Raw genomic sequence first — 27,555 nt, forward strand, 5'->3', positions numbered from 1 at the left:
TATGGCTTTTTAATGACCCTTTGCCAATATTTTTAAATACGCCCCATTTATATAAGAACAGTTAAAATTACCTCAAAATTACTTTACAAAGTCATAGAAAACATCGGGCATTAATGTCTAATGTCTTATCTAATTTCATTTTCTCCGTTGAATATTCAAAAGTTCACTGTTACACGTGTAGTCTAGAGTAGTCTATAGCACGTTCAATAGAACACGTAAGTATTTACTTAAGTATCGATGTAAGTTTGCATGTTATGAGTCGTCGCAACGCTTTGATTTTTTCCATTTCTAATAAAATTAGTCTCACGCAAACCATAAAAAGTCATGCGATTTTCAATTGTACTTAATAGTCATGCCATCCATTTACACACAAACCTAGATATGTATGTAAGTAGACAAGGCATATGTAATAAATATTCGAATTCCTTTCCATAACATTTCATTAAACGATTACTGGCCACGCCGGCAGTGGCACCGTTTCAAATGACAGTGTTGCAAGCTCCACGGAATGATTGAAACAGAGAGCGAGGCAGCGAGAGCGATGAAGTGAAGGAGAAATATAGATGGGAAGTCCAAACTCAGCTCAATGGCTCGCCAAATGAGGCGAAATGCAAATTTACATCCATAATTATAGTTGTGGATATGTGCAAAAACCAGTTACTCAATCGATTACTCATTCAAGCCAGAACTGGCGAAACACACAATAATGCATGAGCGCTGTTATTATAAGTGATCTGTGTTCATGAACTCTTATTATTATAGATTCATGGTTGATCATACAATTCTTCGTTAGACCAACGGTTTCATAGAGGGAAATATTATAAAACTTTGGTATTAATTTTTGATAAACGACTGATTTATTAGAGAATTGTTAGGTATTATTTTGGTAAACGACTGATTTGTTAGATAGAGAGAGAATTGTAATTTAAATATTATACAAATTTAGCACAGCCATCCTAAGAACGGCGAATATTATTCAGATTTGGGTTCTGAAAATTTTCAAGCAATCAAAATTCAAATTAATTTCTTTTGACTTTTCATCCGTGAAAGTTGGATACTCGTGCTTTAAAAGAAACGATTGTTCTCAATACATTTGCTTACTTGATGAAAATATTATTATTATTATTATTACCAGCGTAGCTTTGTGCTGCATTATACGGTTTTGGAGATAATTCTAGTTATTGGATTATATTTATGGACTTATTGCAAAAAATAAAAAGTACATTTAAACACACATTTCAAGCTCACCAAAGAGCTGTGGTTAATAAATCACTTGAAGCTTTCAGGTGCCCACATATGAGCTGGTGGATATCGCTGCATCGCGTGGGTGACACAACACACGACTCAACAACAGAACGACTGTGCGAAACTTAAACACGCACACATTTATTGCTGCTGCTATCAAGCGTTTTTGCAGAGATTTCATAGCTTTGATTGTTCTAAATACCAAAATAAATTGTAGCTATTAAAGTTGATTATATTTTTTCTACGAAATTAAATTTTAATAGCATCTGTCTCAATTACTCGCATATTACTCATAGGCAAGTGCATGAATAGTATTTACTAAATCCATTTAAAGTCAAATTGGATTTTCCATTTCATTTGCTTTTCGATTACAAATCTTCGCTTGGATTTATAAATTTTTATTGCCAAATGTTTGATTTATTGTCTTTTATGTATTATTGTTCATATTTGTAAAAGGGAGGATTAAGGCAAATCTGTTTGAAGCCAATAATAGTTGTAAATACTAATAGTAACAGAGTATTGTAATAAAAAGCTCAATAATAACAAAATGCATTAACATCCTCAATTTTTTAACAATTATAAGCAAAAACCGTTCTAAAAAGTTTTAAACCCGATTTTTCTCAGCTCTTGTGCAATTATTTGCTTAATTTAATATATTAAACGCCAAATCTGCACTGTTCATTACTCAATACGAAGTTTTTGCTACAGTCCTATAAAGTTCGGTTAGCTTTGAAATTATTTTCAAATTTATTTAGCATCGAAATAGCACACTCAATTGTGAAATTATGAAAAGTTCAGTCACAGCAGTCATAAGTTTTTATGATTTCCAAATAGCACAGCAATAAATGAATTGCGAAATTTTTATTGACATATTGAATGGAAAGTTCGGCGAAGCATTGCAATTTCTAATCATCGGTTCAGGCAATTAAACTCTTAGCAGACTGCGTATGCCATCTTGAGCTTAGATAATTTGGGCAATTAATGGCAAGCAATTATTGTTTTAGTGTTATACTTATTGTTGCTGTTGTTGTTATACATTTGCAGAGATTCATCACCGCTCCGAGCACTTTCTCAAAATGTAGACTATTTTTAAACTGTTGTGCTGCTTTGAGAACTTTGCCAATATGAATTAAGAAATTGTTGAAAAAATTCTGTTTTTTTACCCGAGAAAAACCATTTAACCCCCTATTAATTAAAATTTTTTGTTTATCGAGTGCAAACAATCATAATGACACTCTCAAAACTCCAGACCAAGTTACTGTCTGTGGTGGTGTGGATTCCGAAAGCATATGTGTACTTTTGAAACTAAGCCAGGAACCCACTTTACCGTCAATAGTGAGAACTGTCAACAATAGGTTCAAACCACGCTTCTTTCTCACATCAATATCAATCCTCAAATACTAAATATTATAGTTGCGGCAGAAGAAGCTACAAAAATACTTAAAACAAATACTTTATAGAGACTTAGGCCTTATAGCCGAATCATACCAAGAAATAGGCTTGCCAATTGGCAAATCGCCTGCATCAGGTTAATGGAAAGGTGTATGCCATATATGCTCATGACCATAAAATTTTTAAATTAAAATATAAATAAAAGCTCTATATACCGAAAGGAGCACCATTTATATACATATGAATACAGCAAAATGTTTACTAGAGGATTAACCGAAATTTATGGTACACTATATTTTTTGCCAATAAGCGGTCGCCAAATTGCTTTGGTCTTGCAATTTATCTCTTGAAGTGATTGCTATTTTCAATTTATAATCTGGTATTCAAATATTCTTTTCTATTTTAATTATTTGCATTAAAATTTAGATTTGAACCATACTCGTATATAGTGGGAAATTTTGTTCATTCCACCTCAGTTATAACTTTTTTCCTTACTACATTAATACTTTTTTCCATATTTAGGCATGAAGAAAATTCTACTGTCTTCAAATAATATTGTTTTCTCTACACAAAGTATCCAAAAAGAAACTACAATAACAAAATACGCATTAAATTAGGTCTTTGTCTTCTCTTTAGTAAGTATGTAAGTAAGTAAATATAATTTTCGCTCCCAGCTTGTTCAAATTCAACACCTTGAAAATAATATTTATCATCGTGTTTAATGATCTGTGCTGCGACAACTCAATTTAGTGGCACACGGGGGAAATGTCTTCGAATAGAGTTTCAAAGCAAGAGACCATGAAAGTGGTGATCATTCTATGTATATATATGTATTTAAGTTCATGACAGGCCACAAATCGCTGAAAGAAAACTGAACGGTAAATAAAATTGATTATACGAGTATTTCTGTATGTATTCACAATATTAACGCGAGTTTTATAAAAATGCAAGGCAAAGAGGATTCTCTTGTTTTCTTACAAAATCGCCGTAGGTACTGAAAACCATCTCAGCCTCGGCTCATATTAAGTGTATGAAAAATTGGATAAGTCATTGGTATGCTTGTATTGGCTCTTCAGAAACTTATTTTGAATTTTATAATAAAGATTTATATTCAAATGAATTAATATGTTGTTGTTTTCACACCCGTCAAATATGATCTAATCGGATTTTCGGCATCGGCCAGCCAAACTAAATGGAATGCGCGCTAGCGTTGCCATAATGCATAATATTTACGCACAGGATTAATCGTGGTCCAGTTAATTAGTGGGCGTTAAGCAAGTTTAGACTTCCGTTCTTAATTTAGTGCAGTTTATGCGCTGCGACTTGAGTACAGGCTTCCTTATACGCATAAATCCCATGCAAATTGCCGTTCCATATTTTATGCACTGATTCTTCAAAGTTGACTTCATTTCCTTAACCCATTAGGTGGCCAGTTCTAAACGCTTTCTGAGTTGGTGCCGTTGATTGCATTCACATTTTGGCATAATCAAGCGCTTTTTGCATAAATTCCAACTGGTTTATGCCATTTTACTGCAAATTCGGCAAGCATTTCAAGTTCACATGTGTTTATGGTGTACCGTGAGCTTTTAATTTTTTCATAATTTTCTAGTTTTATTTTAATTTTGGAAGTAAATGTCTTTTTCTTTCCTTTCTTTGCATAAGAAACGCTAATTTTAATAAATTTGTTGTTTGACTAGTTTGCGGCGCGCACAAGTCACTTTGCCATTCAAATTTTGAAGTGATCATTTTGTTTGAATTATTAAAAAGATTCATAAGTGTCTTATGTCTTGAGCATTCTGCGGATTCTGCGGTCAAGATGCTAATTCTGTGTCATACATACATATGTATGTGTTGTATGTGGGGAGGGATTGATCGAACGTTGAAAATAAACAGTTGCTTATAGCGGTAGCTTAAGTTGGCATGAAGAGAAAGAAAAAGTAGTGTTTTTTTGGGTAGATAAAAAAAAAACTGTATGACGTAACGACAAAGAAGCTACCTGTATAATAAATTTTTAATGCTATAGTCTGCATTTGGGTAATTAGAATTACTCACTTTATTACCGTAATAAACATAAATATAATTATGATATATTTTCTGCTCATAACCAAATTTATGCAGCATTTATATATTGCTTTATACATATAAGCTTAGAATCATGAGAACCAGACTAGAACTGAAAATAATTTTATTTTTAATTTTTCGAAAGTGTTAAGAAAAGATTTAAGGCTTTCAGTTCAGTCATAAAATATTGACGTGTTATTCTCTTATGAATTTCAAATTTATAAAAATGTATTATATTTTTATTTTGAGCTCATAGAACGGAACTTGCTTTCAATTAGAAATTCCCACAGTTTGAACAAAAAGTCATCAATCAAATGGCTAAAGTTTGCAAGGCAAATCTTAAGGCCACCAAAGTCAGTGCAATTAGCAATTGAAATGCTAAAATTATTATTATTTTGCATAACATATTTAGACTTGCCCTGGGAATTTATTTTAAATCAGATAAATTGGGTTAATTTGTGTATGTGTGCATGCATTAAGTCTACTTTGTAGCATCATTAATATTTATATTAATTTTTTGTCCCAAAGTGTTCACATTTAAGGCAACACCTTTCGCAAAAATTAAAAAAACTTCAAACTGGACGCGCCTACTTGCGATATTCACTGTATGACTAAGACTGTTTTCATTATTGCATAATTCTTTTTACTTCAATTTAATTCAATATTTTTTCCCTTTTAAACTGTTTCATATTTTCCCAGCAACTCTAAAGCAATAAAGAAGCGATTAATTCAATTTACAACAAGTTGTGAAACAAACACACAAAAAAGGTGTTTTCGGGCGAATGTGGTGTGAAACATCTGTTACGGTACTTCGAATGCAAAAACATGTTATTCATACGGTTAATTAAAAATAAATTGTTTTATAAATTTATGGTGAATTATATGCTTGATTTTGCTTCATGCTTTATTATTTGAGGTTATTTATTTATTTTATTTATCATTATTTATGCATTTTATCTTAACATGTGAGACCGTGTTTGAACGGTTTTATAATTCGCTTATTTATTAACATTAACATTATTTATTAATTTGATTAACGTGTCTAGTGATTAGATTGTAATTTATTAAATCGTTTATTTAATTATAAACTTGAAGTTAAAATATACTCGTAAGTAATCAAAGACGTAAGCAAGGAAGCACTGGTTACTAATACTAATAATATTTACAATAATTATTTTTTTTTTTTGTATTATTTCTGTTTAGTTTGATATAATATTTATTTTTTATATGAAAATTATGATTTAAATATATGAACAATTATAATTTTAACATCCAATTTTTGATTTGAATTATTTAATTTAATTTTATTTAAGTTAATTTAATTTGAGTTAATTTAAGTTAATTTAATTTATTTTCTTTTATTTATTTTATTTTATTTCTTTTTTTTTAATTTTAAATTATTATATATAATTTAATTCTATTTAATTGAATTTGTTTTTTGTTAATTTTTTGTTGCTTTGTCATTTTGTTCGACTTTTATCCAGCTCCATGACAATTACAATTTTATAACCTATTTCTGTTTTTTATGTTTATTTAATTTATTTTAATTTAATTTTATTTTATTTTATTTTATTTTATTTTATTTGATTTGATTTGATTTAATTTAATTTAATTTAATTTTATTTTATTTAATTTAGTTTGAATTGTTTTAATTTAATTTAATTTAATTTTTTTTAATTTAATTTCATTTTATTTTACTTTATTTCGTTTTTTTAAATTTTTTAATTATTACATATAATTTAATTCAATTTAATTTTTTTAGATTTAATTTAATTGAATTTGTTTTTTGTTAATTTTTTGTTGCTTCGTCATTTTGTTCGACTTTTATTCAGCTCCATGACAATTACAATTTTTATAACCTATTTCTGTTTTTATGTTTATTAAATTAAATTTAATTTATTTAATTTAATTTAATTTAATTTAGTTTGAATTGCTTTAATTTAATTTAATTTTTTTTTAATTTCATTTCATTTTATCTTATTTTATATAAATATTTATTTTATTTTATTTTATTTTTATTTATTTTTTTTTATTTTATTTTATTTTATTTTATTTTTATTATTTTATTTTATTTGATTTTTTATTTTTTATTATTTTTTTATTTTATTTCATTTAATTTTTTAAATTTTATTTAATTATTTCATATTATTTAATTTCATTCTCTTACATTTAATTGAACTGAATTTATTTTTTTTTAATTCTTTTTCCCCGTGTCATTTTGTTGGACTTTAATTCAGTTCCATGACAATAACAATTTTAATAACCTATTTCTGTTTTCTGTTTTTTACAACTGTCAGCGTTACTTATTTTGACTTTTGTTGTTGTTGCTTTTTTTGCTCCATTTCGAAACGTGTGCAGCTGTAAATAATGAAAGCTGTCTCAGCCGTACGTATGATATGAAGTAGAACTCGTCTTCGCCGCTACAGCACTAATGCACACACACACATACACACACATACAACATCAACACTTCTGCTATGAGCTTATGCTGCGCTCTGTCAGCAGTGAAATTTGGAAAAGTGAAAATTATTCAAACACATGAGTTTATAAGCACATTAATAATCATCACACATACATACATACATACATACATGCAAACTTTTATATATGTATGTAAACTTGTCTACAGAGAAATTGCCGAAAGCGGAAATCTTCTGCACTCGAATTTCTACCGACTTACGCCAGGTAGCGGTGAACATTTGTGTTTATGACCCGTGCGTTTTGTGTGCACCGATAAGTGCATGTTTGTACATATGTATATGTATATGCACTTATGTTTTCCAAAATCTTCAAGCTGTGTATGCACACAAGCGTCGAGTACATGCCACATGAATATGCGTTTAAGAGCTGAAAGTCTCTCGCTGCTGAGACCCTTGGTTATGCTACTCAATGCTTTCTACTATTTTCGATTCACTTCCCGCAATCCGACTTTACTGTCTTCAGTCTTACCGTTAGTGTGCAGCCCAGCGCCTCCGTTATGTTTTTTTTAGGTTCTTAACTGCCTGCAAGCATTCACTTAAGTACAAGACGATTTCCCCCGAAATGCTGTTTAAATACCTTTTCGTGGTTATTGGTTTCGCCGGTGAATTTTATTTTCACTTCCATTTCTTTTTATTAGTCTACCATTACCAAAGTCACTAATGACCGAGAGTGAACTGCGACCTTAAATCATCAACTGCACCTTCCTTTACAATTCAGACCGAAAGAGCAAACATTGCACTTCTTAAGCTCATTTCGGGCAATTTTGGTGTTTAAGTTCGGCTTAAAAACCATTATTAAGTCTGTCTCTTCGCCTTTCGCCGTTTTAATTTATTTTCACCACAAAAGTTGACTTTTCAAACTTTTTTTTTGTGGATGTGTCGTTGGGTTAATGAACTCTTCCGCAGTGACTTAAATAAACTTTTGTGCTCGTATGAATACTTTTATTTGAGGTGTCTTAACTTGCAATTCACTTTATTTGTGTTTTTGTATCATTGCCACAGCTGCTTTCTTTTCGCTCGCCTTGCGCCGCCTGTCAGTAGTTGTCACACCCGGGCGCGTACGCTCTTCTCTCAGTTGCGACTTCCTCATCACCCACACTCAGACAAGCCGCAGACAGTGTTCAGCAAAAGTTGTCGCCCTTTAACCAGAAAGGTATAAAAAGGTTGAAGAAAGGCGTGGCCATAAGCCAGCAAGAGTTTTTAAGCCAATAATATTGATAGCGAACAACACTTTCAGATAGAACTCCAATCTTTATGAACATAATCAAACCTTTTTCACAAACTTCGAAAAATTATTAAAATGATTAAAGAAAGATTTTTGTGGCTTGTTCGTTATAGTTTTTATACTTTCTTACTTCGATATAGTCCTTACTTAACAAGGTAGATCTTCTTCTTGACCTCCAAAGTCATTATACATAAAAGTTTATATAAAACAAGCTGTCACAATCACCGCAAGTACGTTTGCGTCCGCAAAATTTTCATTCCCAGTGTTCCTGTCAAACAACCAGCCTCTTATTTGGCAAATATTTGCGCTGCAGCTGAGCAAATTTTGGCTTTCTGTTTGCTTTGAATTAGTTTAAATAAAAGCAAATTCGAAAAAAAATAATTTGCATATAACACAATTTTTTATTAAAATGAAGAGCCGAATTTTGTCTGCGCCGTCAGAAATTTAATATTTGTTTACAACGAGTTTTTGTTTTTGCATTGTGTTACCTTTTTTTATCTTTTTCATGCAATTTGACACTCGTAAAATGCGGCTTCAGTTTAATTCCGTATAATTATATTTAAATAATATGTTTTTTGTTTTTGCATTGCATTTAATGTCTTCCTGCCCAGTCTGGGTTCGCACACTGACTCACTCAGCATTTAATTCGTATTAAAAACAACAACAGCTAATTTAATATTTAAATATGCAGCGTCAAAAATTGGATTCAAATTTAATCGGTTTTCGTGGTCTCTGCTTTACCTTTGTCGCCTGAAATTTTAAACTTTGTCGCTTTGCTGACAACAAAGTTTTTATTTTTATTTTTTTTTTTTTTCAAAATAAATTTGGTTTTGTTTTTTACTTTGGCCACATGCTTCACATACAGACATATAGATAAACGTCAAATTATGCTTGCTTGCTGGCAAGTCAAACTTGACGAATAGTCCGCCATTCGAGTGTAAACACGCCATTACTCTGCCATTTAAAGATGCCAAACTTTGTCAGCGAACACACTCTGCCGAGTGCTTTGACATTTGCCTACTCCAAAATGTTTTATTGCTCGTGGCTTTTATGGCACCTGCTAGAGTGGCGTTTTCGTTAATCGAGCGGTGATTTGTTAATATCGCTTGCGCTGTTCGAATGCATAAAATTAAGTAGCTGCGCCGTTTGACGCACGAATTGAGTGCGAAGCTTCCGTTTTGATGGTTTTCTGCGCAGTTGCATTGCTAGATCGCAACTGATACATATTATTAATCTTTATTTAAGTCAGTGATATTGCGATACTTATGGGCCATCAGGAAGTAAATATTATTTTAATTCACTTAATTCGGACTTTTTATTTATGACACACCCACACACATACGCGGCCACACGAGCGGTGTGGTTCCCTCAGTGCGATGCTGATTGAAATCAAAAACTGCCATCAATTAATTATTGCAATCACGACATTAATTAAGTATTGATTTAAAATCACATAAATAGCACGCAGCTTAAGCATGCAAAGCAGTATAATAATACAGTATGATATATGTGGTATTTATATTTATTTGCGTATAAATACGCGCACAAGAGTATTCATGAATGCTCATTACTTTTTCTGAAATATTTCATTATTATTCTTTAATTCAATACTGTTTAAGTTTAAAGCAAGATTGCATATTTTGCAATTTAATTCAATTTTCAGGCATTTAAAATATTTGACAGCAAGCGAAAAGAAATTGGCATGCCGACGAGTAAGCTTGCAGCTTTGAAGAATGTGCTGGTTTGAGCTTTTGCTTAGTTTCCTTGCCGTTAAATGTATATGTATGCATTTTAGCGAAGGAATTCGCAATCGTAAGGACGTACATACAGCAAGGATATGTCGCGCTGTGAGGGAAAAAGCTCTTGACGGCATAGCGCCATCTGCGGGAAAGCTTCCGTAGCTATGCTTAAAAAGCATGCGAAGAGTTCAAAAGCCGCCCGCCAAATTACGAACTGTTAAAGCAATATGTAAAGTTAGCTCGTTGCTTTAAGGGGTTATATGCAGTTAAAATTTTCAAAAAATCGATCACGCAGAAAATTTCATATCGTTCCGGAGAATATATACAAAGTTACACACAAATTTGAAAAGGCGTTTCACAGTGCTTGGAATTGCATTCTAAACTTTAAACGCGTTTTTCTCAAAATGGTGTTTTCCAAGTCGACCATCTAACTGTATAAAACACCTTAAATTGATACTTATTTTTACGTTCGCCAATACAGCTCTTGAAATTCGTTTTGGAAGACGTCTTACATTAAATAATTATGCAGGTTATTTACAGTGAAAGCTCAAACCATTACTTTCTGTATGGTTTTCCTAAACCATTGTCGGCCTCACTCAACTTATTTCTATCAAGTTGATGAGCTGTTTTTTATAATTATATGCTAGGCCTTTAATTTTTTAGGTAGGCTCGAGTAAAAATCGATTGACAAATTTTGTCACGATATTCAAGCCCATTTTCTATGCTTCTAGCGTAAATTTGGTCATTGACTGGCAGTTTGGAGTGACTTACAATGCGATACGTGGCAGTTTCAAGGAGACTAATAAAAATAATATCAAAGCGAATGATTTTTGGTTTCAAATTCGCTGTTAAGAGTTGAAAAGTATTGTTTTTTTTTAATTTTTATTTGACTTTATAACTGTTTTATTCTTCAAATATACTTTCGAATATTATACACTTTTACTAAGGTTTTTATATAAGAATTCAGCGTAATTAATATTGTATGAAATCTGTATATTTATTTTGAATCCGTCTCCATTTTTTAGTCAGTATTATACCAGTGGCGTATTCAGAGAGGGGAAATGGGGGAAATTTCCCACCCTAGGGGCAAATGGCTTATTAATAATTTTACTTCTTTGAAAAAACATAAAGTAACAGTAATATAATCAAGAAATTTTACATTTTCTTACAAAAATTAGTAAATGGAAAAATAAGGAAATAGCGGAAAAAGCAACGATATCCATCGCAGTCGTGTACAAATTTGAATTTATTATTGGTATTTTTGCCTATGTGAATATTATAGATAGATAGAATATCTCTAACTCATTCACTCAGCGTGATTCTTCAGAAAGAATCGATTGATCTGGTAAAGGCACCAAATATGATACGTTGCTTATAACGTTCCGAAATCGAAGTTTAAAAAATGGCAGCAGAATTGAAAGTTGACGAAGAGAAACCAAGAATCCGGGGGTCGACAAAAAAAACGCAAAAATTCGGCGTGAGAATTTATGAAGAATACTACAGCGCCTCAGTGTACATTCCTTTGTTGGATGCAATCGGCGAAGATTTGAAGACGCGCTTTTCTAGAAAAGTATTGTATAGATTTCAACTGAGTTTGCTGCTTTGAAAACCAAGAAATGGAGAATCTTATTGAATGCAAGATAAATTCAGTACCAAACAAAAAATAATAATTGTTTTTTAATGCATTACCCTGTATATGATGCATATTAAAAGAAAAGCTTTCCAACTATACAACTTTCTATATATACAAATTCTTGACATTGAAAATCCACGACTGTGAATATCCCATCCGCGTGACTATCTTCCCCAATTTACAAATTAATCAAGAAACTGCGAAGTAAACGAAGTGCCACAAAGTCCATTCGCTGGAAGATCACCGCCGCGTCCAAAGAAACGTGTTTGCGCTACAAATTGTGGCACAGTCACAGTGTAAATTGATGAATAATAAATGCAAATAAATTTGTTGGCGGCAGACAGTCAGTCTGACGGCACAGTTCACGCTTACAAACTAGAAACGCCATTCGCGCACAAAGCAACGGCACACGTAAATATCATAGAGGGCCAAGGCATCTAAACGAGTTCTGCATAATTTACAGAATACCAAGCGGATCCAATAACAGAATACCAATGCGCTTTAAAGCCACACACACACACACGTACATACATTAACAAAAAAGTAAAAATGCGCTTATTTTTCACATACTTATGCAAACTTGCGCACTTTTGCTTTCTTCGCAGTAGCTTCATTGGCATAGAGTAGGCATTGCTGAGCCCAGAAGATTCGCTTTTCATTTCGCTGACTTTGCACTATCGAATCGAATATGTATTTCACTTTGTTTTCAATTCTTGGACTCATTTTACTATTTACTACTTACATAAGCGACATTTTCCACAACAAATGCGCACACACACGCACTTACTGAATGCACAGCCCACTGCCGTCTAATTAGTCTAAGGTTAAAGCTTTTAATGGCGTGTCAGCGTAATTTAAGTTGGCGGTAACCCGCACGTGGAGGCACTGAGAAGGCATTGGTGTGTGCGTGCACGTCGTTGGCAGAACCTTAACTGTGCTCTTGAAGAGTATCTGGTTCGCCGCCAAACATTACAACACCGTTAAAGCCTCGCTTAATGTAATGCTAGAACAGTTTGATAAGCATTACGTAAATTGCAGACTAACGGTAATCCAAAGGGGTCATTTTATAACTAAAACTATCATAAAGAAGTTCTGTGAAATGATGAAAACAGAAACAGAGTTATGCTTCCTTATTCTTTTGCGAAATGCCTATGAGAGCTAAGGAATTTTTTTTTCGTATAAGAGGGTATAATAAATATATGTATAACATTTTATAGTTATGTAGGTCAGTTTGAATACCTTTAACTAATTGTGATAAATGAAAAGTGAGAAGGGTAAGGGGTGATGCATTCCCAGTTTCCATACTTTTTTAAAGAAAAAGCACAGAAACTTCAAATTTATTGGGGAATGTCTATTATCATTCGAAAGAACATTCTTTGGCATTTATTTTTTGAAGATTATCTCTTTCAAATGTTGTCCGCGGCTACGTCTCAGATGGTCCATCCGTTGAGCCCAATTTTCGAAGACTCGTTCTAGCATTTTGACTGGTAACTGAAAAATGACAAACGTGGGGTTTTGCTGCAAGGTCTGTTCCCTCAATAAATTCATGGATTAACCCGATGGTTGGATGGAAGTTGTTCCTCGTCCCAAATGCGCCAATTTTGCTTATTTACATACCTATAGAACCAAAAATAGGTCTCAACGCTGAACAAAATTTGGCTCGAAAACATCGGATCTTCTTGGAACTTTTCAAGAGCCCGTAGTGTACGAGGGCTGTCCGATAAATAATCGACCTAACCATGATGCACGCGACTTTTTCAAATTTTTTTTTTTATTTTTCTACATAGTCTCTTTGTAACTCCACACACTTCTTCCAGCGATGCTCCCATCTCTGCAACCCTTCCAAATAGTACTTGGCGTCTTTGTCTGCAAAATACGAGTTCACGAAAGAGATTGCCTCCTCATTTGACGAAAATCTCTGGCCGCCGAGCGCAGTTTTAAGTTGAGGAAACAAAAAAAAGTCGCTTGGTGCTAGATCCGGTGAATAAGGTGGATGGTCAAGCAGTTCGAACCGCAATTTGTGGATTTTCGCCATGGCGACTGTTGAGGTGTGAGACTTTCTTTTTTTGCAAATGTGGCCGATTTTTCGAAATTTCTTCCTTTAGCTTGTCCAATAATGATGCGTAGTATGCTCCTGTTATAGTTTTTCCTTTTTCAAGAGAGTCGATAAAAATAATTCCATGGCTGTCCCAAAAAACACTCGCCATCACTTTCCCAACCGAATACACAGCTTTAGGTTTTTTGGGGCTGGTTCCCCCTTTTCAATCCACTGTTTAGATTGGTTTTTTGTTTCGGGCGTATAATGATGAATCCAAGTTTCGTCTACTGTTATCAATCGGCGCCAAAAACGGGCTTTATTGCCTCTAAACTGAGCCAACAGAGCGCTGGAAATGTTCATGCGCGCACGTTTGTGGTCTAGCGTAAGCAAACGCGGCACCCAACGCGCGGACAGCTTTCTCATGCCCAAATCTTGGTTTAATATGTGACAAACAGTTTCTTTTGACATCTTCATAATCTCAGCTATTTCCCTAACTTTAATCCGGCGGTCGTCTAGTACCAATTGATGAACTTTAGCGATGTTATCGTTAGTGGTTACAGGACGTTCATCATCTTCCAAGCTCCTGCGACCACGTTTAAATTCAGCTGCCCAAAATTTTACGGTGGTAAACGATGGTGCAGAGTCACCATACACAGAGTCCAACTCATCTTTGATTTGTGAAAACGTATTGCCTTTCAAAAATAAAAATTTAATTACATCTCGATATTCAATTTTTCCCATTTTGGGGAAATCACCGAAATAGACTCACAAAAACGACTGTCAACAGATAATTGCGCAAGATAAATTTCTGAAATTTTGGCGAGTAGCTATTATAATATGCACAATTTGAAGTAGAAACTTTTTTTCAGATGTGCCGCTAGCTTCACGTTGAGGTCGGTTATTTATCGGACAGCCCTCGTAAAGCGATGTCGCTTGGGAAGGTCAGGTGGCTTCAGTTCTTGCGCAAACATAGTAAGTGACTCACATTAGAATTGTTTTCATGAGATCGTACTATACAATGGCGACCTACCCATATGACCTTGAAAGCCATTTATGTCCGTCTGCTTGCATTTGCGTGTACTGGGCCCTTAATTTTTGAGATATCGGTCTGAAATTTTGCACACATCTTTTTCTCATCAAGAAACTGCTCATTTAACCTTTTTTCTCATCAAAATATATTGAAAAAATTTACATATAAAGGTCAATTTATATCTAATATGCTACATCCAATGATATATTTGCTCATTGTGAATGTAAAGTGATAAAAAATTAATTATATATACATACATATGTACATATAATTTGATTCGCTTGGGGATGGCTACCAACAATATCTATATATTGCCTTGGAGATCATAAGTCAATCGAATTGTGTTAACAAGTGTGCACTCCATCAAAAAATATTCGAGTGTCCAAAGCATTGTTCACAAAGTTGTTTATTAGTCTGTCCAATAATGCCAATACTACAAACATATTTACACATATTCACTTGCAAGCCCGGAATAGAATAAGAAACAAAATGCGCAAAGTACTCATCTCTTTATGTGTAGAAGTATGTACATATGTACATATATACTAAATATCAATCGATACATAGCGACTTGACCGCATACTCTCGTATAAATTGTCACTTATGATTGTGCTTGATATAAATAAATAACAAAATATTTACATATGCTAAAGGCGTAGGCAATATTACTTGATACGCACAACACACTCCAAAGGCACACACACACAGGTGCATATATTAAATATACATGCATACAAAATATTTGAGGGGCACCTTGTCACAACATTCAATCGGAGTATTATATGGCGGGTATGGTGGTCAGTAGTACAGAATTAGAAAATTGAATTTTGGTATTGAATTAAATCTATTTTATAATTGTAAAACACACACGAATACATATTTATATCAAGCTTATATATTAATTATACTCTCGCAACAAAGTTGCTAAAGAGAGTATTATAGTTTTGTTCACATAACTGTTGTTTGTAAGTCCTAAAACTAAAAGAGTCAGATATAGGGTTATATATACCAAAGTGATCAGGATGACGAGTAGAGTTGAAATCCGGATGTCTGTCTGTCCGTCCGTCCGTCTGTCCGTCCGTCCGTGCAAGCTGTAACTTGAGTAAAAATTGAAATATCATGATGAAACTTGGTACACGTATTTCTTGGCTCCATAAGAAGGTTAAGTTCGAAGATGGGCAAAATCGGCCCTCTGCCACGCCCACAAAATGGCGGAAACCGAAAACCTATAAAGTGTCATTACTAAGCCATAAATAAAGATATTAAAGTGAAATTTGGCACAAAGGATCGCATTAGGGAGGGGCATATTTGGACGTAATTTTTTTGGAAAAGTGGGCGTGGCCCCGCCCCCTACTAAGTTTTTTGTATATATCTCGGAAACTACTATAGCTATGTCAACCAAACTCTACAGAATCGTTTTCTTTAAGCATTTCCATATACAGTTCAAAAATGGAAATCGGATAATAACCACGCCCACCTCCCATACAAAGGTTATGTTGAAAATCACTAAAAGTGCGTTAACCGACTAACAAAAAACGTCAGAAACACAAAATTTTACGGAAGAATTGGCAGAAGGAAGCTGTACCCAGGCTTTTTTTAAAAATTGAAAATGGGCGTGGCGTCGCCCACTTATGGACCAAAAACCATATCTCAGGAACTACTCGACCGATTTCAATGAAATTCGGTACATAATATTTTCTTAGCACCCTGATGACATGTACGAAATATGGGTGAAATCGGTTTACAACCACGCCTTCTTCCAATATAACGCTATTTTGAATTCCATCTGATGTCTTCTCTGTATAATATATACATTAGGAACCAATGATGATAGCGGAATAAAACTTTACACAAATACGGTACTTGAGCTGAGGTATCACGTTTAAAAAAATATGTAAATGACGGATAATGAAATCTCGATTATCACTTTATCATGCGAGAGTATAAAATGTTCGGTGACACCCGAACTTAGCCCTTCCTTACTTGTTTTTCATTTAAAAAATATTAGGACAATTTTTTATTACAATATTTTTTTTACTAAAATGCTGTTTTAAAAACAAATGAACTCGGAAAATCGTTTAGTACTCAATCAATAAGCTGTTTAATTCGCCACTCTCTACGCATTGAAATAGTAGACAAGAATGGTGTACGGCTAATACTCAAAAACGTGATCAACATTGTGAAACCCATGCATTGTCTATACGACATTCTGGACAGAAGTATGGTAAAGAAAATCAGACTGTAGGAATATGATCGGAATACTAACTGGTCACTGTCTGGTGGCCACACGCCAGCAAAATGAGGCTAACAGATTGAGAAGACTACAGGAAATGCCTAGAGCAGTGCACTAGGCAAACAATAGAGCATCTCCTATGCACTTGTCTCGCATTGGCAAGCCTACGCTGTAAGCATCTGGGGTCCCCACGGCATGATACAATGGAAAAGGTATCGATTGTGAGGCCACAGAGTCTGTTAAAACTCGCATCAAAAGCAGGCATTCTAAAAGATGATCTAGTAACTAAACTCCATCTGGTATCACAAAGGTTCAAAACTGGTCTATACGTGGCTCATTGCCCTACCAGAATAACCTAACCTAACCTAACCTATATAAAAACACTGGAAAAGAACTCCCAATATTCCTTTAAAGATGCAAGCTTTACAAATACTTAGCTTCGACCAAAAGTTAAAAACTTATTGATTTCTTGTTAAATATACAATTTCAAAAGTCCAGCAAAAAAGAGTACTCGAAATACTCGCAAACCACGTAGTACTCAAAGCAATATTACAGCATAAACGAAAGAACGAAAGTGAAATTAGACCATTAACCGAGGAATATACGAGAATACATAAGTACATACATATGTACATATATTTTTCCACGCAATCTAATGAATATGTAGCTGGTGTCAAGAGAACAAATGTGCGTACAAATAGTATATACATGTGTCTAAATGTGTCTAACACAATTAGAAAAGCGAGACAGAACGGTCGAAAAATCGCTTGAATGTTTTTATTAAATTCACTCGTACGCCCCACGGAAGTGTGCGCATAGAAAGACTAGGCAATATCAAGGCAAACAAAACCAGAAAGTAGCCAAAAAATACAATTGGGTTGAGCAATATTTTTTCGGGGGCGTTCATGTGTAGACGTAGCTAATAAATATGCCAGCGGCCAGCGGCCACGGCTCCCAACCAAGCAAATTATGCTAGAAGCAAATCGAATAGACAACAACAAAGCCAATAGCCATCGAATTGCTCTTTCAGCAATCAAGCGTGAGCAATCGGCTGTTACCCAACGAGCAGCAACATTAACGACGCTGCTGTCACATATACCCTCCACACACACACACACATTCACGAATCGAAAAGTTGCAGATGGCGCATGATATACAATCCAGCATGGTACTCCCTTCTGCCTCTTCGCAGAGGCGAACACCAAACTTTTAAGTGTATCCAGCACTTGTTGTTTTTGTTGATTCGTCGCTTGCCACAATGGATTTGTAAACACAGCGACGCCAGCTTCCACTCACCCAGCGTGCCCAGCATGGTTGCCATAGGTCAGTGCTCAGAGCTCAGTGCGGGATAATGATGGATCTATTGGCCTGACTATAAATAACAACAACAAGAGCAAAGAAATATTGCATAAGCAAATTGACAGACAGACAGGCAGGCAGTTGGACGGACGGACGGATAGACAACTGAAGAAAGTGTTTTCAACAATGAAAGGAAAAGCGGAAAGCAAAGCGAATTTAGGTGGGGGAGCACGTGACTTGGCGCGCACATTGCAAAAGGTCAAAGAGGAAAAAAGGTAAACAGCAAAAGAAAAAGAAAAAAAGGTCAACGTTACGAAAAAAGCCAATTAAATCGAACGGCGCAAGTGATCGGGACGGCATGGGCGCACTCGTTGCACACGCTGAATAACGGGACATATAGCAAAAAGCCAATCGTGATTATATGGCACAGTGTGGGCGACGATGTAAGCTAAAGACTTATAAAACTCATGGATTAAAAGAGGACAAGTAAATAGAAGTAACGAAGACGTTCAATTAAATCGATAATCCAATCAGAGTGTTGAGGACTTTAGGTGAATTTAACTCAGCACCAATGGAACTCACACAAAATGAGCAGTAGATTACTTGAGCTTAGAGTGCGCCTGTTTATATTTTTTTAGTATTATTTCAGGTTTCAACCAAGTAGATGATTAATACAAAACTTTGTCAATATAAATTCTTCAAAATCTTAACCTAAGAGTATTTTAACATTAATTAATTTTAATAAGCTTATCAGACATGAGTTCTGGTCCAGAAAACCTTCAAAGAGCCTGTAAGCGAGGACTTCCGTGATCTGACCGAATTTTATAAGTTAAATTTTGTAATCAATAATCTCTCGAAGAACCCCTATGCACGGATCAAAAATACTGTCTCATATTGTTAAATCGCCTTGAGCCAGAGAGACATTTTCTGAAACAACTAATAGCGATTCCAGCCATTTCCTTGGTTCATAGAAGACGAAGACAACCGAAATGCAAGTTGTGTCCTCAAAAATCGTGTTTACAAGCCAGTTTCCAGATTTTCCGCTTTGACCAGGCACCCAGAGAAGTCTTATATGTAAATAGTTTTAAGGGATTGTAAATGAGGTCAACCAGGACCCCGCGACGTGTAGATTATCGAAGGTACGAGTACACTTTCTCTCTGAGACCACTAATGTATCCGATTTCTCAGAGTCTGATAGAAATCTTGTAGCAATTAGAATGTCATTAGGGATGTTGGTGGCGTACTTAGTGTACCACTGATCCCAATGGAAGCCGGCCTTTGAAGACCTTCTAGCTGTTTAGCGACTGATAATTTACCGAGCACACTCCATCAAACGACTACACCATATACTCGTAAAATATATAATAGGAAACTGCGGTTTCTTAAAGTCAAAGCACAACTTTGGCTGCCATGACTACTTTCTGCTAAGAACGAGGTCCAAGTACTTCATCTAAGAGCCCAAATATTACTATTTTTCTGATATTTAAAACAACATTTGGCAGTTGAGTAACAGATTCAAAGAATTTTTATAATCATACCGAGTTAAAAGGAAAAGCATTCCCCAAGAACTCTCTGACTCTTTATGTATAAATAGGGATGGTAACTCACAGCTCCACTTAAGAGGAATTTTTTCCAGTTTGTGTTTCTCTAAAAGTAATATCTTACTGACTGTGCCATAACATATAAAATAGTTTTACATGAAGTTGGATTATCTCTTCGAACTCTATCGTCGGCTCATTCCACCAAATTTACACCTCATCAACATTGTTAGCCATAATTTTGATGTTCAGCACCGAAAAGTGAAAAAGCTTACATTTTTAGCAGAGCAATAACAAGAATATAGATATTCATTGTTTGTTGATGCAATAAAATATACAAATAAGATAATATTCGTGTAATGTACTCATAACTCATAAGTAACTATGTGCGACAGCTGACCTTCATAGGAACAAGGCTTAATATAGACACAAAATGGAAAACTACACACTTTTAGAGCAACGAGATATGATAAATATTGCTTGTTTGTTTTGTTTTAACCTGTAGGGCTTCGACTAGCACCTCCACCCCTAAATGAAACTCGAAAAAAGAATGAGAGTCCAATATGAACATTATCACTTAATTTGTGTACACAAAACAACGTTCAGCATTCAGGCTATGCGTAAGCAGAATTTCTGAAGTAAAACCAACACAGAACCGACTCATTAAAGCAAATATTTTTTTTAGATTAAAGTTTACCTTTGGTATTTCACTGATCCTTGCACCCACTTGCGAACAAATATTGCACTTTCAAAAACAATTTTGCAGCAAATTCGGATCAATCAATAGCAAACGAGCCAAAGACCACGTAACTTCGAAGTTTCTTACCAAAAAGTTGGTGAGTCAACACAGCACTAAAACACAAAAATGCTTGCAAAGTACCAAATTATCAAAGCAAATATCGACAGACACCAGCCGAGCGCGTGGAAGAGGCTACAAACGGGCGAAATGGCCAATGACATCAACAAGTTGCCCTCATCAACGGCCGACAAGAGTAAAACGCAATGAAAGCAAAACAAAAACATTTCCCAATGGCACACTGTGCGCGCACTCATTTACCTCCCTCTGGGCGTCATTGTCAACGGCATAACTTTTGCCTTGAACGCATTCTTTCTTCTTCCGACTCACTGCCTTCCGGGTATTTTGATTAAAGTTCAAATGCCAAACGTTTGGCACAAGTAATTAGCCTTGAAAGCTCACACTGGTTTAGAAGCGCTACAAGTGGGTGTGTGTGTGCGCGCATGAATGGCGTTTAAGGACGACGAAAAGGGTGCGAATGAAATGAGAAAACGAACAGAGCTTTAAAGGGAAACTTTCGCTGGCCTGCTGGCAGTGTGCATTGAAGCATGCTGAAAAAGAAAGCGCGAAAATGGCAAGAAATAGACAGCAAAGGATAAACTTTGGAAAGCTTGAGAGACAAAAGAGCGCATACTGCTGTTTTCAAAGAGCCGAGATTTTGCAAAGACTCAGAGAATGCTCTGTAAACAAAAATGCGCGCGAGTTAGAGTGTTTGGGTGTAAAAGAGAGAGAGAGAGAACAGTTAAAAAGAGCTCTCGCATGGAATCCATGGAACGGATGATTGCAAAGTGAGAGTAGAATTTGAATAAATTTCATAGCATATTTTCAAAATACTGATTTCGATTGTGAATTTTCACTGCAAAATTAACCAGAATATCTCACTCTCTCAGCTTAATTTACCTTCATCACATTGGTTCTCAGTTAGTTGGACTCCTTGGTACCTGGCGCCTGCGCGACAAACGTCAAATGTTTCCAAATGTAAACATTGTCAATTTGCTAAGACTGAAGAGAAGAGCGGAAATCAAATAGTTGTCCTGGATTTCAATGCAGATGTTTGACAGTTATTGCAATAACAAAATAAACATACATTATAGGACATCCATATCTATCAATAAAAGCAGTAGATATGTATGATTTTTTTAATATATATTAATGTTGCCTGTGGACCGAAACTGCTTCATCGATTGTTTCAAATTTGGACATTATTATTAAAGCGAGGTATATTTAAAGTCTAACTTAATTTTGGAATTTTTCTCGGTTCACGAGCTAGAATATAGTCGAAAAAAACACACATTGTGTCAAACCATATAGTGTTGGAAAGGTGAGATTTTAATTTCTAGACCTTTCGTTGAAAAAGACGATGAAATTATGGAAATGATGGACCAGGACATAAGCAGCCATGACCTCGCTAAGGAACTTAACATTCATCATCAAACGGTTCTGAACCAATGATGTTTGGGTATTGTCCGTGAAAAATTTAAGGGACCGAATTAATGTCTGCGATTCTGAAACGAAATGAAATCGAACCATTTCTGAAGCGAATGGTAACAGGAGACGAAAATTGGATCAAATACGACAATAATGTGCGAAAAAGATCATGGTTCCAACGTGGTCCATCTCAACAAATGGGTCGCAAAGCCAGAACTGACGCTTTGAAAGGTTATGCTGAGTGTTTGGTGGGATTGGAAAGGAATCATCCACCATGAGCTGCTCCAGCCTGATCGGACGATTGACTCTACATTTTACTGTCAACAACTGATGAGATTGAGGCAAGCACTGGGAAATAAATGGCCAGAACTGATCAACAAAAGGGCTTCGTCTTCCAACAGGACAACGCTAGACCACACACATCTTTGCTAAATCGGCAAAAACTGCGAGAGCTTGGCTGGGAAGTTTTGATTCATCCACCACATAGCTCTGACTTTGCGCCATCGGACTACCATTTATTTCGGTCAATGCAGAACTCCCTTAATGGAGTAAAGTTGGCTTCTAGAGAAGCCTGTGAAAATGAATTGTCGAAGTCTTTCGTCGAGAAACTAGAAAAGTTTTATACTGATGGAATAATCTCTTTAGCGGAAAAATGGCAAAAAGTAGTCGACCGAAATGCTATGTATTTGGTTCGTTAAAGTTCAATATAAATATAAAAAATAGCTTGAAGTTTGATTACAAATACGAAAAGACTTTTTCGACTACCAATATATTTTATATTTTTCAGCGAATTTATCTACTTCTGCAAAACTACATTTTTATGCTTTATATACATTTTAATCAAACAAATATTAAACCTAGAGGAAGACTATTTTGTTGCCAGACAACACCCACTTAATGGCTTTCATTACAACTACAAATACAAGTATGCTCTTAGTTGTCCAGCGAGTGGAAATATACAGAGCAGTAGATATTTCACAGATGAGCACACCCCATTATAGCAGCAACAACAACTCTTTGATACATATTCAATAACTAACACTATCATTATATAAATTTCACACACGCACACACTTACAACTATTTATTTAATAACACGCCCACATTCACCAGCCACCCAGGCACTTAAGCCACGCACTTAACCGACTTACACAGCTTAGAAGTTGAGTGCGCCACCAACGTCAATAGAACGGACTAAGTTGCATTACGGCATTACAGCACACGTGCTACATATATAAGTATATGCACATATGGTTGCACCAAAAGTCAACATTAGTAAGACACACACTTATTAATTTTCCCCATTTCTTCGCAGCTTTCCTTGCTTCTTTCCACACTTTGCCATCTTAAGTGAATTAAAGCAGAATTGTGACGCGAATAAAAAGAAAGGAAAGGAATGAAATAGCCCGAAGTCTCACGACAAATAGCTCTAGGACTTTGGATAGACGGAACGAAGCAAATAGTTGTGTTCTCTTTTCCCTTAAAATTATATCATGGACAGCAAGCGCACTCACATACATACATACAAGTATATACATATATGAGGGTATAATTTGACCAACTTTTATAACGGAATTGAGCAACAAGAAATACCTGACATTAAAAATAGCAGACAAAATGATTTCCTACAAAAGTTCGAACGACCTAGTAATAAAGAAAAGAGATGCTATACTAAAAATGGAGAGCAGATACGCAGAAATAACTGTTGATTGTAATCGAAGAAACATTACAATTAAAAGCGAGTATCAACATTCGGCACGAGGCTACCAACACAACGAATCGTAAAAGAAATCTTCGCTTTTCTTCTTTTTTGGACTGTCAAACAGTCGATCAAACGATAAAGACTATAAACAAAAAGTGTAGCGGAAGGTAAATACTTTTTTGGTTTGTAACTAACGAGCCGACACGCTCATTGAAGGCCGGTTCGCGTGTCGCGGAAGGAGGACAGAAGAAAGGAAATAGCCGCTTAGCTGCCGTAATGAACAATAGTTGCAGCAACAATGGAAATTGGAGCCACAATACCTATGATACTAGAGACTTATGGATGGAGTTATTAGGAGTTGACACGGTTGAAAAGAAACGAAGTAAACTTATCAAAGTGCAAATGATGGAGGGCGCGGCTTTACGGGTTTGATACTTTCCTGCTTTAGTTGCCAAATGACACGCTTTGCGTCAAGCGAGTCGTGACGAGAAATAAATCAAAGTGATGTACATATACATATGTATATACACAAATAAGTACCTTTAAATGAGCTGAAATGCTTCGCAATATTCAAAAAGGAAGAATCAAGCGACTTCTAATAGACATGAGCATACAATTCAGAAACACACCGTCTCAACATTGCACCTACATATGTATGTATATGTAGTACGTATGCGTATGCATGCATCCATGTGGCAATCTGTCGCACATGTGCTTACGTCGTGCTGTCCGTCCGCTGTGAGGACAATGGCACACAATTACGTAGCGGTATTTCCCAGGCCTGCCATGAACAAAGCCCATGCGGCACAATGGCTCGAATCTGTTGAAGTGTTGGGAACCGCTTGAGGTGCTCAGACATCACAGACGGCGATAAAACAGAGGAGCAGTGACGCCATTGACTCCGAAGCAGTGTCGTTACACACTTATATTCTACTTATAATTGCAATGTGTTGAGTAAGCAAATGTAATTAAGCTATTTACCGGCAAAGAGAACTGTAAATCACTACATCAGTAAAGGGTGATTTTTTAAGAGCTTGATAACTTTTTTTAAAAAAAAAACGCATAAAATTTGCAAAATCTCATCGGTTCTTTATTTGAAACGTTAGATTGGTTCATGACATTTACTTTTTGAAGATAATTTCATTTAAATGTTGACCGCGGCTGCGTCTTAGGTGGTCCATTCGGAAAGTCCAATTTTGGGCAACTTTTTCGAGCATTTCGGCCGGAATAGCCCGAATTTCTTCGGAAATGTTGTCTTCCAAAGCTGGAATAGTTGCTGGCTTATTTCTGTAGACTTTAGACTTGACGTAGCCCCACAAAAAATAGTCTAAAGGCGTTAAATCGCATGATCTTGGTGGCCAACTTACGGGTCCATTTCTTGAGATGAATTGTTGTCCGAAGTTTTCCCTCAAAATGGCCATAGAATCGCGAGCTGTGTGGCATGTAGCGCCATCTTGTTGAAACCACATGTCAACCAAGTTCAGTTCTTCCATTTTTGGCAACAAAAAGTTTGTTAGCATCGAACGATAGCGATCGCCATTCACCGTAACGTTGCGTCCAACAGCATCTTTGAAAAAATACGGTCCAATGATTCCACCAGCGTACAAACCACACCAAACAGTGCATTTTTCGGGATGCATGGGCAGTTCTTGAACGGCTTCTGGTTGCTCTTCACCCCAAATGCGGCAATTTTGCTTATTTACGTAGCCATTCAACCAGAAATGAGCCTCATCGCTGAACAAAATTTGTCGATAAAAAATTTTCGAACCGAACACTGATTTTGGTAATAAAATTCAATGATTTGCAAGCGTTGCTCGTTAGTAAGTCTATTCATGATGAAATGTCAAAGCATACTGAGCATCTTTCTCTTTGACACCATGTCTGAAATCCCACGTGATCTGTCAAATACTAATGCATGAAAATCCTAACCTCAAAAAAATCACCCGTTATATATGAGTGTATGTAGATATGTATATTAGGAGCCTCCATTTGGAGAGCTAAATACCCATATAGAGTCTTTTATTATTCATTGATTTGATTATAATTGTTGATTATACCAATTTTAAACACTTTAATTGACTCGTAGATTGTAAAACGTGTCATTGCACTGTGCAAATTAACAAGATAAATGAGGGACCTAAGGATTTTTTTGAAAAAATTAAGAATGTTCTTAAGAAAATAATAACATAAAAAGAAATCCGTTTAGTGACAATACACTCTTTCGAAAAATTGATATTCTTCGTATGATAATTTTTAGGTTGCATGCGTTCTTCAAACGCCGGTCGGAAATCATAGATCGTAAATATTGTTGATATATTCTTTGAGCAGGTTCAATCCCACAAAACTTATACTTTATTACTATTTCTGTTCGCTTTCGGATTACGAAATCCAGGCTAAGTCAATTCTAATTAATAATCTGCATTATTATAAGGACATTGCTAATACTAAGTTAACCTTTATCTAGTATATGTATTATAATCACCCATTGAAGAGTATGTTACACATAAGTACATACGTTTGCATTATATTTACAGTCATATGTAGGAGTTGATTTGTTCCTTATATTATATACTCGTACTATATATTGAAGAAATCGACAAGGACAGAGTCAAAGTGTGCAGAAAGTAATTAAGTTCTTTGGGTAATAAGTAGTTTATAGTGTGTGGGATGCAAGTTAATTGTAAGCCTTTAAGCTTGTGGTTGAGCAAATAGGTATTTATTTACATTCACAGAAAAGAAAATTTCTCAAGAGCTGTTAAAAGCAAGAATCGTTAACTTCGGCATCAACGAAGCTATAATACCTTTCACAGTTGCATTTTTCATAGTACAAAAGGGTATAAAAATATAGCTTTATTGAGATTGATGAGATATCGGTCACGTCAGAGACAGCATAAGGATCCATTCTAGGCCCAGACTTGTGGAATATCAGCTACGCCGCTAAACTAACCCTCATAATGCCAGACGAATCGTACTTATCTTAGTTACGCAGACCACATTGCAGCAGTAATTGCAACACGAGACGCAGAAGACGCGAGGAAAACTTAATCAGCTCATGATACGGACACAAGAATGGCTCGACTCACACAACCTCCAGCTCACTACAGAAAAAACAGAGCTACTGCTACTAACAAATAAACACATAATTCTCGAAATTAGTATGTAAACGACTACGGATATTCTTGGGACACAAAAAGTAGTAAACTACATAGGCGTAAGACTGTACCTCAGACTAACCCTCTATGATATAAATCCATCACGCCGCAGGAAATGCAACAAAAATCACTTCCCAACTTAGCAGACTAATGGTCAACATAGGGGGCCCCAGCCAAGAAAGCTTCTAATGTCGACGCAAACAGCGTCCTATTATACGGAGCTGAGCTCTTGGCAGATGTAATCAAAAAGGAAAGCCAGCGTAAGGTAATAACCAGAGCGCACCGCACCGCAGCCTTCAGAGTTCCATAAGCCTATCAAACAGTGTCAGGCGACGCAATATTAGTTATAAGCGTTAATGTCCCAATTGACCTTCTGGGATACGAAGGGAAAAAGCTGTGGGAGCTAAAGAAAACATCCGAAAATAACAAGGTCGCAATAGCACAAATAAAGAAAGATTAAATAACAACGTGGAAACGAAGATGGGAGAATGAGAGTCGCGGCAGAAGGACGGCTAGACTAATAAATTTATGGACAAGCCGTCAATTTGGAGAAGTTAACAACCT

The 27,555-nt window shown here is 35.4% G+C and overlaps 1 protein-coding gene across 8 annotated transcripts in view; it reads right to left on the reverse strand.

Moving 5' to 3' along the window:
- The window catches only part of LOC105226808 (uncharacterized), a 161,044-nt gene that overhangs the window by 127,535 nt on the left and 5,954 nt on the right, over positions 1–27,555 (reverse strand). The gene's annotated exons all lie outside the window — the stretch shown is intronic.

This window comes from Bactrocera dorsalis, chromosome 2 (assembly GCF_023373825.1).
Source record: "Bactrocera dorsalis isolate Fly_Bdor chromosome 2, ASM2337382v1, whole genome shotgun sequence".
NCBI lineage: Eukaryota > Metazoa > Arthropoda > Insecta > Diptera > Tephritidae > Bactrocera > Bactrocera dorsalis.